Here is a 13,832-nt window from a genome sequence, read left to right on the forward strand (position 1 = left end):
ATTAACATGACTACCAACGCATTGTCGTATACTGCAGCTGCAGTTTCGTGGCGTTCGATACTAACGCTCGCAGTGGAGGCCGTATATTGGTGGGGATGCGCGGAAGCGACGAGTTTTGGTCGACCGACCGGTTCAATCTATTGTACACTGTACAATACAAAAATGTATAGGTATGTGCATATAAAGTAATATAATGCAGTCAATAATAATATATTTTGTATTATAATATGTCTTACCTGACTCGCAGCCGTCTCTGGGTTATGCTGTAGGATTTTTAGGTGACACAAATTAATTACTCAAAATGCTCGAATCAAAATATTATGACCCGTTGATTATTGCTCGTCATAAGGAGTCCAGTTGTCGCTCGTAGAATTCGGTATAGAGAGGTTGTTTGGTGGTGCGCATGCACTCGATAAAGGTGCTCATGCATTCGTGAAGGGTTGTTATACTAGGGAGAGGTGCTCATGCACTGATGAGAGGTAACGACGTGGTCGAGCCAGTCAGATTCGCTGGCGATGGCGGTCCCATCAAAGGCCTCCGCGTTTCTAAAGCTTTACCGTTATCTTTAGTGACGGAGACCCTGATTGGACCATCCTTTGTCTCTCGCCTTGCAAGAAACAGTTCACACAGGATAACTATGTGTGAGTTTCTGTGTGACCAAATAACGCAACTCGTTGCTTTCATGAGTGATCAATATTATTTATTGAATTTTTAACGGTTCTCTGCGTGCGACCACTTGACCGTTGTTTATTTTATTGAATAAAGCAATATAATATACAATATGATATGTGAGCATATCATTACATCATATTATTAATGATTGTTAGTGTTACCTAGGTACTCAATTGTCTCAATTTACTCTTACTCTTATAGTGCTGTGTATTATTGCGTCCGATTGGTGTAAATTATTGTAATTTTATTTTTACCTGATAGGTGGTATCTATTGCTATTATTTAAATAATTAAATAAGGTTAAATATTGAGGTTTGCGCTTTTTGTAGTTTTGTATGATCAGTTATTGCTAAATTATTATTTCATTACTGTTATTTGAAACTAAATAGGTACACAATTTATTTATGAAGTAAATAACTTATAAAATTATTATTGAATTAATTTAATATTCTGATTTAAGAGACGACAGGAGGTTGATGGCACAATAATATTGGTGTAGAGTTCTGCAATATTAAACATATTGGAGTATCGAAAACGAACTTAAGTATGTAAGTTGACATAGGTATTGACTATTGCAGTGTATTGAGAATAGTTTTTAGTGTTTTAATACGCTACAAGTCGTTTTCTTACTTTCTGATTTGTATATTTTTAGGTGATAACAGCAGTTTATAATACTTTTAAACAAGATGTATTTTTCGTTGTTATTTTGATACGTAGTTTAGTTTAAAAAAAAATGCTAGATGCAAATGTCCGTATTTGTTCTGTTAAATCCGGTGGCAAGCTGACTGTCACCGTTTGAGGTCAGAGGCATAGAACTTGACAAATATATTATAATATGACATTTTTTTTCATACAATCTTCGGAGGTCTGTTATATTTTTAGCATACCTACGTTTTTAGATTCGTCAAACACATTTCGATCAAATTTCCATGACGTTTCGATTTGGCGAATTGACAACCCAATTCTAAAGAGTACTTATTACTTAAAGACGTTTCCAGAGAGTCCAAAACAAATATTTCCTCTTTCCACCGAATACACGATTAGTAAATAATTTGGCAGTGAATACATACTGCGTATACATTTGCAATGTATTATTATACTATAGTAAATCCCAACTGATTATCGATCGCTTGCTTTAATGTTAACATATTATAAATTATAATATAATAATATATTATGTGACAGTGACGTTATATTATTATCAAAGTACATATTATTATTATTATGTATTGTATTAATACGACACATTGGCTTGGCTATAGTGATTAGCAAAAATAACCGCGCAGACAACTTTAAAGCCGCCACAGAATCGATAAGCGTGCTACACACTCCAACGGAAATTTCAATTTTTTTTCCCATACCCATAAAAACGGTTTCAGGAAGTGTCATGTGTGTATGTATATAGTGCACAAATATTTGCAAGCTTGCGTTTATCGTCCGTTTTTATTTATTTGTTCTTTTTTTCGCCGAGACCGTACGACGCGGAATTAAAACAAATAATAATAAATTATAACGAGGTCCGTTTGGCAAAACCCTATTACAGAAATCGCATTATTTCACCCGGTATACGCTGTTCGGTATATTGCGTGGTTTTATTTCTCATTTTTACTCCGATCATATTATTTATCAGCGAACGCACGACAGTCGACAATATTAATAATAAACACACGTGTTTTGGAACGAGTACAAGTATTACAACAGCAATGATACCGACCCGACGAACGAATAACGTTTAATTTAAGACATCGTGCTGGCGGCGATCTCGTATTATACCTAGGTACACGGTCGTAAACTTTGTGGGGAAAAAAAAAGAAAAACAATCGACGAAATCTATATAAAAACTACAACGACGACGTAACTTTCAAAGTAAAAAAAAATTTAGAACTATCGAAATATTTCAGTCACCGCTCACCGCTAGTAGGGTAGTATAAAAGTGATAGGAGTCGCATCGGGAGGGCGAATTGAATCCGATGCACGTGTGTGTTGTGAGTGATTTTATTTGTCCCAAAGTGTTATTAAGTTTTCCGTTTTAGTGCGATCATTTCGCGAAGTAAAACAGATTTCAAACCGTTGTCGTCTGAAAAAAAAAATTACAATAAATAATATTATTTCGATATCAATACATTTCTAGTTTCTACTTTCATGTAAAAAAAATATGTATATTTCGTTCTCGTTTTATTCAATTGCACATTATTTTTCACTTTCAAAATCCTATTCCGGCAAAATATATAGATACCTGCTCGAGAAATATTGTATAGTTTTACATATTTGTCGTCACGATCTACACCATTGTTGAGTTTAAATTGAAAATTACATTTAATCGTTTACGTCGATAATAATACTATTGCAACGATAATATACTATTTCGTTCAGACACGATACCGGACGAAACAATATAAAATATATATTTTTTTTAAAAACAAATCCTGAAAGCGTTATCTTATCTCTGACTTATGTTTGTTAAACGATATCAAATAGCACGAGAACAAACTATGAGACGTTTTTCGTGACGATTCTAGTAATATTCGAATTCATTGCATAATGAAAATTGGAGCTCACGTTGATTATATCTTGGAAATTGTTGTGATTCATCCGGCGAATGAAAGGCTCTTGTACAAAATGTGTTGAAAAATTGTACGAAATCTCAAGCGGAAAACGAAACCATTTCATACAACAAAATGTACGTGTCTACTATTAAATTATTATGCAACAAAATAAACCTATGACCTACCTATACAATATAACATATTTAGCTATTATTTATAATAATATTATACCGGGTAATCTATTCATCGAAAACATTTTTCCAAAAAATATATTTTCACTAACGGTTTTTATTTTTTAAACTTTTATTTAGCACCAACATTCATTTTTAATTCCTAAAAGCTAATATTTTTTGGAGTACTTTGATATATGCATAAAAGTCAAATTTCAGACGAGTAATACATTTATATGATTTATACGCGGCTATTTAAAGTTTAGATGTTTAGATGAATCGTCTAGTGGTACAACGGGGTATTCCATGTACCCCAGCTCCGATCGTCTAAACTTTGAACTTTAAACTTTAAATAATTGTAAGATTCATGCATGTCTGGAATTTGATTTATACATGTTTAAATACCAGGAATAATATTATGTTACAGAAAATGTAATTAAAAATGTATAGTGTCATTTAAAAGTGTTACAGGAGTTTATAATAGAGAATAGTTATACACCAAAAATATTTTTATAAAAATGTTGTTTTGTATAGTCTTAAAATTGTGTAAAAAAATATTTTTAAAAACATTATTGATTCCTATGTTAGTGTTGTCTAATAATGAGTGTGTTACGTTAAATGAACCACACGGTATAGGTACAATTACATGGTTTTATTGGTACAGTTCTATTGTGTAACGACAGAGGTTATTAATTATAATTATTGGCGGACGAGGAAAAACGATTGCGTAATGACTAGAGGTCGGATTTTTATGATTTTACATATTTGTTTCTAGTTTATGCAGTTAAATGGGAGTGAGAAATCTTTACGAATCATGAAACACAGAATTCACAGGAAAAAATTTATTTTGCATAAAAAAGCATATTTTAGAGGTTAGAGAATATTTAACACGTTAGAGAATATTTGGGAATATTTTTGTGATACCCGGCATATAATGAACATATTTCACGCATATCAGCATTTGATAAATACAATGTTCACTAAATGATTTATTTCCGGATTTTAATAAAAATTAATCTCCAGGTATTCCTTATCGATTGCGAAAGCACAACGGTTATTTCGTTAGCTGTCACGACTATACATCGAACAATATATAGTAATTAATTGTTATTGTAAAATTAATTTAATTAAATATTTTTAAAACCAAATTAATAAAAAATTAATTTAAACTGTTTTTTTTTTTTTATATCAAAAGAATATTTTGCATATTTAAGGACATAAAACATCATATATCTGGTATTTTAAAGGAATATTAAGAGAATATATTGCTTATTTTATGTGACATACAAACATCATATTTTAAGGATTTTAAAAGAATATAAATCCGACCTCTAGTAATGACAAATAATTATAACTGCTAACAATCGATTAGAATATTACCTATACAATATATTATTTACCTAGTGATGCACGTGCAGACGAAAGTTTATAATATTGTTCTACACAATAGTATTATACATCTGAACTTTGAAAACAATTGAGTGTGACTTGATTGAAACCGAAGAATTTACATTGTGTGCCACGTGGCTCCCACGCGCGCTCTGAGTCAAAATAATTATGATCTATCAGGTAGGTTAGGTTAATATTTTGAGCACTCAAAATTGCATTTTAATTACATTTTCTGAGAGCTATTTATTAAGGGGTGAAAATTCGGAGAGGTGGTGGCCGTACGAAAAAATAAAATCAAACCATTTGAACTGTGGTCAAACATTTTAAATAACTTTAAGGGGAAAATACCACTGCTCGCATCCATATTATAATCGACGAACTATGATCATTTATTTTTATTTAAAAGAGAAAAACTTTCTTCGGGGGGTTACATGAAACTTTGTTTTTCGAATTAACTCATTAACAGCAGAAAATTATAGGTGTACTTATCTAAAAATGCTCGGAAATGTTTAATAATATGAAAAGGCGTTTATTAAACTGCAACTTACGATAGAAATATACTTTTTAAAGTAAAATCCAACTTGCACAACGTCTTCGCATCTTTCAAATAAAAACAAAAACGATCAAAATCTGATTATTTCGAGAGATGCTAGAGTTCTTCCCGTTAGGTAAGATTTTACATAGTCGTTGTACTAAAAACGCGTCGACTCCGACACCCTCGAGATTATAAGGCCATCGAATCGTCGTTTTCGATGATTCGAAACAAATTGCCATCGGGATTTAATTCTCGAACATTTTAATATTGTCGTCAACAACGGCTGGTATATTGTGCGCAGCTGGTGTTATACCGGCCAAAAGGAGACGTCTTTTCGAACGGCTGGACTCGACGAAAACGTGATAGCGGGTGTGTACGATGGACATTATAAAGGTTGGGTTCAAAAGGAAGATAAAAAAAAAAAATACCATATAATTTCGTACCATCCCACGTATCGGCTATAAACGTAGTATATGGCCCATGTGCCTCACATACGCGTTCGCCGCCCCATGCACCGCGTGCGAGTTTGATGCCAAAATAATATCTTTTATTCCGCCGGACAAAATGTATACATAAACAAGTGAGAAAATCCCACTCAGACGGAGAGATGTATAAATATTTAGGAAAGTAGTTGCGACTTGCGAGACGGATTTCGACTCGGGACAATTTATTATTGTCTCGCGACTGATAAGAGCAAGTTTCTGCAGCCGGGTGTCGAGGGATGATGATGAGATGATAATAATATTATACGTTATTGTCTAGTAATAATGAAATGTACTGTTTATGTTATACGGGTGCGCGTTAGGAAGAACTTACGAACGTACTCGCATACCTACCTATACTATTTATTGTCACGTAATAAAATATATTGCATTATGAATGAATAATATTCATATATAATATAATATATCATTATTATTATTAACACGTTGGTGCCTACGCAATTTGATTATTCCGTAAAAAATTTGACGATAGCTGATGTATGAATTCTTTGTTTTAACTTCTCATTAGACAAGCTGAAAAGACTTAACATTGTGCCTCACCTATATTATGTACTGCAATATTGTATTAAAAATAGGTTGATGAAAGTGTAGGTATAACTGTAAAAGTTAAAAAATGCATTGATGTAACTGATATGATATAATAAATAAATGATGGCCGTCTCACAGAATTACTCAGAACTCCTTTTACTGCACCATTACAACCAGATCTTAAGAAGTTCGCAAAAAAATACCTCAATCAAAAATATTTAACGTATCTAAAAACATTTATCCATGCATTCTATATACTAAGGAGGCACCCACCCAAATATTTTATTATATATATTTTTATTAATTTATCTGTACAATAAAAACATTTTTGGGTCTGGTGGGGCTTGATGGTTGGCCATAGTCACTAATGTGTGCTGAGCTAAAACATTGTCCGGCGACGCTGGCTAACCTTCCGAATTATATTGGTCACAATTAATCCTTGCCTCATATGAAAAAACTCGTGTCGAGACTGTAGGCCCCCCCCCTGACACACATACACAATCTTCAAAAAAATTGTATTTTGTTAATTAATGTATACCAAACAATTGTAATTCATAATAATAAAAATCAGTAAATTTTGGTTTTTGTAAATAAGATGCAAGCCCTGGGTCCGCCACCCCTGATATTACATATAGTTATACTTCAGGGATGAGTACTTAAATAAATAAGAATGTAAAGTAGATGTGCATGAATTGCGTCCTTACAGTGATTAGACGGAAATGAACAAGTTGGTTAGCATTACTTACACAATTATTGTAATATAATATACTATATGTCTGTATATTATATTGCAGGTATTTACTCGTGAGTAAGGGATGAAAAACTCGGATGGATGTACAAACGTATTTACACACAGAACCGTGTGTGATTGCGACCATTAATCTGGTATAAGTACCTACACATGCGCACGCCTTTTTGTTGTCTGTATATTAAATATTTATTTAGAACCATACGCGCAGCACACCTTGTTATTGTGTCCGTCAATATTTTCGTATGGATCTCACTCACTCATCCCATATCCCTCTACTCCCTCCCTCTTCCTCTCTGTGGTCGTCGTCGATCTCTTTCCGAACATTTTTCTAGCGTCACATCGGATGAAAACGTTCCATCATGTACAACACACCCGTTCGTTGTGCCGTCGGCGCGGGTATCAAAAAAAAAATCATATTATGAAAAATGCACAGAAAACGACTGGTTGGGAACTTATTTCCGAATTTTTTTATTTCGTCAACTCTCTTCCTTTAATGTCGGGTAATCTCACAGCCCTCGACGAATATGTAATATAATTATACAAACAAAATAACACTACATAAAACGTAACGAAACACACCAAACGACAACTACTGCGGAACAAGTCTCGAGGTATAATACTCGTATATAATATTATTGTTATGCTGAATAAATGAGGGGACAAATTCTCCCAATGAAAGACACTCGCTTTTCCGATGGGTTTTGGTGTATTCGAAGATGTTATTGGTTTTCTGATGGTTTAAGAAACGACCAACCGACCGTAAATCTAATTTAAACATTTGCATAGTGATGTTTTATTATTTTGTTTTAACTGTAAGTCTCATTTTGATTTAACATACTAAAGCCTCAAGTTTTTCTTTCTAGAAGTGGGCAATTTAAGGGCTACGTAAATATCGAACCTTAAAATCTAATAGTTTGTTATTTATGAGTATTACATTAAGAAGAACTGTAGCGTAGTGAAACATCAAAAACTCTTATTCAAACTCACTATTAGGTCTTGTCTTGTTCAACCTTTATATTATTTAAATGTTTATGAAAAATGTAGACAAGTGAGATTTGAATACGATACTGGTCTTTACACAAAAGTAGTCTGCTCGAGGACGTACAATTTAAAATATAATATTGCACACAAAAACGAAAAAAATCTTGAGAACCACCATGGTCAAAATATCAAACCATTTAGTGTATTTAAACTTTTATTCATTTTAGAAAAAAACACATCATTTTATTGATAAAACGAGCGTCTCGTGTTTAAAAAAAAAAACCCTCAGCGTACAGTTTATCTCTGTCTTTCGCTTTTCACTCTGTCTCTCTCACTCTCTCTTTCACTCACTCCCTGTCGCTCTATCTCTATCCCTTTCCACTTATCCACTATCCTTATCCACTTTGGTTGAAGTTTGCTTCCGGCGGTCGTTTTCATGGATAATTTAATAATATTTTCACGCGACCTATCGCGCCATCCTCTCTCTGCAGTCTCTCTGTCCGTCTGTCTATCTCTGTCGTATGCGCGGCGGTTATCGTACACGACCACACTGCAACACGACAAAACTATTCTCGCCGGCGATCGATAGCGTCTTCCGAAAGCCGCTGTCCTCGCGACCATATCCCCTTCGACCCCCCCCCCCAACCACCGAACGGACCGAAACGATGTGGGTGCGCGCGGACCCCACGCGATGGTGTGGTCCCACCCGATTTTCGCACACTTCATATCACGCTGGTTACCACGTGCGGTCACGTGCCTTCGTATATTATACCACGTATTACGAATATGGTCACGGTGATCGGGTTCCACGACGGTTCGAACGAGATAACGGACCCTACACGACTCTAGCGCGTTCGGAAATCATCGATCCGCAAGGGGACTCGAAAACCCTGCTCTTTTGCCGGAAACTCACATAAATTACGGGCTATGATCATCAACATCGTCATCCTTAGTCATCCACGACGACCGTCGTCATCGGTTTCATCACAATATTGTATATTATATTGTATTATTGCTGTCCACGGAGTGCGCCGAGTATACGCTGGACGTCATAGTTGTTCGCAAAATATTTTATTATTATTATTATACTGGTGTAGTTGTTGGACATGTATTTTCGATGTCCCGTCGTCAGCCCTAATGGAATTCCGTCTACTGAGCTCATTTTCAAACACACCGAGTCTACATCATAACATAATACTGTGTATTATTATATGGCACTGTATACAATAATATGACGGTATCGAGATATTATGTGGGGCAGACTATGAGGGACGTTAAATAAATAATAATAATAATAGTAATAATATTAATGCCGGTAGCACCATTCGGATTTATCGCGACGACTCGCGACGATTTATGGTCGTCGTTTTCGCCGAAATATTTGAGTTCTAACCGTCGACGCGTGCTATATACACGGCAGCAGTCGTAAATCTTTCCGAAATCCACTGACCGAGTTTCAATAGTAAAAACGTGCCACCGTAGTTTAGGGTCCGAGTTTTCGGTGTGCGCACGTGATTTTATGTGAAAACGCGAAAATTGCGCTTCTCGCCACAGCCGATCGGGACCGGGATACTGCCGAGGACTCGTCATCATTATACAATATATTGTCATTTCAACCGCTTGTCGTTTGGACGCATCGCCGTTGTCGTCGTCACAACACATAATTATTATAGTAATGAGTCCCCGACGACGGTTTTGTCGAAGACGCAGTGATCTGTCACCCGAGCCATCGAAAACGCAAATTTCCCCATCGTCATTATTAATGATAATTATATTACTATTGTGCGTCACCGCCGTGGCCTGTTTGCTGCAGATGGCGACGAGTGATCGAGTAAATCAACGTCGACTCGGACGTAAAGAACCATACCTACGATACCGACGACGTCGGCGACTGGCAAACACAAAAACCGGAAACGTTCATTGTAAACGTCAGTGTACAATTTGCATCGTTATAAAAGTGTATAATTATTATTCGCAATATGGTTCTAATGATATAATTATATTATTTTATATTATAGTGCAGGTCACATATTATTACAAGCGACGACTGTGTTAACACGAGGATCTCGGACCGTAATTTCCGTATTTTTCTTTGCTATTTTTTTTTTTTTTTGACGACAATCGACTGCCATGCAAACAAATCACACATACACGCACCTACATGGAAAATGTAAGATGCGGGCCGCCGACTACGACGTTTTTAATGAACCGTTCGATTGACGTTTGATTAGAAAAAAAAACTAATATGTCCTTTATTTTGCGCTGTAAACTGCTGTTGGATTCACGAGGGAGCAACGCCGTAACGATAAACTCGACTACCCGAGAGTTCTTACACGCACGTACCTAGTAATACTTCACAGTAATATTATGTACATGTCTACGTGTTTGCACGCCCCCGTCGGGTTTCCGGGGAAACGAGAATTCGAAACGGAAACAAGTTTCAAGCACCTGACGTGGAATGACGATACTGTTGTATAGTCAATGAATTACTCAAGAGGAAGTAAGTTCGGACCACGGTCAGAAGTCATCGTATATTACACCATACAAGTGTTCAAATGAAACAAAACACAGGGCGATTCGCCAAGCGTGCTCGCTACTATAAAATCCAATTCATTGTTTATTCAAATTCGGATTGTTGGCATTTTTAAGCATATCTTTCAATCAAAATAAAAAAAAGTATATGCACTGCAGTTATTTAATAAATTATGAGGATTAGGGTCTATATATGGTATTCAGGTCTAGAAACAAGTTGAGGACGTCATTCCCCCTCTGAATGTTGATATTTCACAAAGAATTATTCCCTATCACAGTAAATCATGGTTCCAGTTATGTTCAAGCCCTCGAGGAGGGTTGTCAGGTTACAAGTATATTAGAAGATGAAGTCATGTTTTAAATTAGGTAATGTCTATTTGAATATTTAGTTTTGTATTACAATTACTCACAAGTATAGTGGATTTCATCTAGTTCTGTGACATTTTCAACAAAAATCCGACATGTTGCTATGAGTAGGTAGTTAGTTAAATATCACGGAGCATTAGCAAAAATGCGGAGAGCTCTGTTTCGGGAAAATAGAACTGGTCACTCAGATGTCGAAGGCCTTGGCAGGCCCAAGTTTGAAAATATAGCAAACAGCGTAATATTGGTCATGGAAATGTCACTGATAAAAAAATATATATTGGTCACATGATATGTAAGAGGACTCATGGTTTAATGTCATTGAAACGTAAGGTGATACTGTCTTGTATTTGAATGTTTTTTTTTGTTTTCAAAATATGATTTAAGAACTATTATGTATAGTAGCGCTGGCGTACATTTTTTTAATTTGTACGTGTAATAGTTTACAGCAGACCATTGTGCTATACTTCGTAAAGCGCTTGCGCTCAATGTCAAGAAACAGTCTGGTGCCGTATTGCTTTTTTCGAGTACAGAGGTTAGTACCGGTTAATCACTGTGGACTTGGTGTATTCCTAATGATTATAGATTCGAATTAAAACTGTCAATTATAGGTAAGGTTTTGTGCTGATATAAACTTCCTCTTTTTCAAACGAGAACCACTTTTTCGACAGTACGTTTTAAGCAGATTTTTTTTTTATTTTGCCATGTATATGAAATTGAAAGTTTGAGGTATGAAACTTTATGCATACAAAGGATAACCATTATTTACAGTAAAAAAGGTGGTTTTCGTTTGAAAAAAAAAAGTTCGTATGGACACAGAAAACTTTAAATGGTTTATAAAAATACATTCAATTTTTAAGAATTAAATAATATTATGGTTTTAAGTATAGCTATATCTTTACAAATTCTTAAACTTATAAGTTGAAAAATGTATTATTAATAAAGGATAAAATGAAGGAGGGTATGCTTGGTGAATTATTCTGTATAGATATTAAGGGGATATATAAACGATTTATCAATTTTTATTTATTTCAAATAAGGTTGTATGCTTATTTTCGGTTGTTGAGCGATACCAACAAATCCGTATAGCCGGCTTTGCAAACAATTTATTCTAGTCAGATAGCCCAGAAATCTATATTATGAATCATAAACATCATTAATATTTATAATTGCTATTATTTTATCACTTGATGGTTCTAAAGATATCGTATATATACGATATGGCACACCTTAAATGAAAAAGCACAAATTAAAATTTCAAATGCATTTGAAAATTAATGAAAAAACAATTTGGATTTATACAATATTATGCGCAGATTTCAGGATTCTCCGAATGACATGCAATTTTGGATTTCAGTCGTGTTTCAAAACATAACCACATTTCCATTTCTAATGTGGAAAAATTGTTTTAGTAAGATACGCCTGCAGCGTGGTTTTACATACACTCGCATAGGTAGGTATATTCAAATATAAAATTCCCGAGATCAGGGACAAAACAAATCGTATCGAAAAATCTGAGTGTCTGAACAAAAATATATGCTTAACCACGTTTTTGCGAAGGGGCTAGTGGTTTTTTCGGTGGTTCTGAGTGGATATTTACGCCGTAAACACGTGGCTAGCAAAGGTGTGCTGATATCGTTCTAAATCTACGAGAGGCACTTAAATCGAAGATGCATGCACAAAATAAAGAGGCCCATTTTATTTACTATCGGTCAAATATATTTTTAACAGTCCAAATTATGTATTGTATGATACACTGCAGGCAGACTATGGCGTCATTCGAATGATATTTTATTTAGATAATATTTTATTCGGATGATTTTTCACAATTATTCGAATAATTTTGAATAGTTTGAAAAATAAATATTCGACTAAATTTCAAACATAGTTGTTCGAACAGTCGTCGGTTATTTTATTTCATTAAACAATTTGGATAATTTTAAAAAGTGGCTTAGTGGATGTGCCATATAGTAGGTTTCAATTAGTGGGTCACTGTAATGTAAATTGTTAAATTTGAATTGATTAGTAAATTATCAAAAAGATTTATTTAATTTGATATTTAACAGAATGTTTAAAGTTATTATCAATATGAAGACAAAATAACTAAATTATTCTACCTAACACTTAGAAGGCTGAGACTGGACTATTATTACTACCTAGGTACAATAATGACGTATTCAATATTGATACATATTTAATATTAAGTCATAAAGTAAATATTTTGTATTAGCATTATAAATTATTCGAATAATTATCTAGATAAAATTGTGTGCAACCCTGACTGCAAGTAGGCTGTCCAGTTATTGTTACTACGGTGGCTATAAATAATATTATTCATAATTTTAACAATAGGTACAAATGTACAATAATATTGTACTATCAAATATGAAAATTGGTTCAGATAATTTTACCTATATTTATATTAAATGATGAATTTCTTCGGTCGGCCAACTGGCGATTGTGACTATAGTACCATAGGTGTAATCACGGGCCCGCAGGACCGAGTCGATCAGCCCAAAAAAATGTTGCAGATGAACCACATGAAGCTTTTGCTGCATGTCTATATGAACTTCTATAATAAATAGGATAGTTTTATAGCAAAAACTCAGTACGCTGTTGTAATCAATGTATCGTATAATAATTATGGTTTTGGCTGTATTTTGTAAGTATTTAAACGTACGTTTTATTTTATAAATTAACTATATAACGACTTTTCAAATTGTCGGTGTTTATTTAAAATTTGTTACTGACCTAATTTAAAATACAGGACACGGATATTTAAATTTAGACTCTTCGGTTTTGGATATTAAGTCGGTAGATATTTTTTTTTTTGGATATTTTGACCGATTACCGCTATTGGTAT

The sequence above is a fragment of the Myzus persicae genome, unplaced genomic scaffold (genome assembly GCF_001856785.1).
Source record: "Myzus persicae strain clone G006 unplaced genomic scaffold, MPER_G0061.0, whole genome shotgun sequence".
NCBI classification, from domain to species: Eukaryota; Metazoa; Arthropoda; class Insecta; order Hemiptera; family Aphididae; genus Myzus; species Myzus persicae.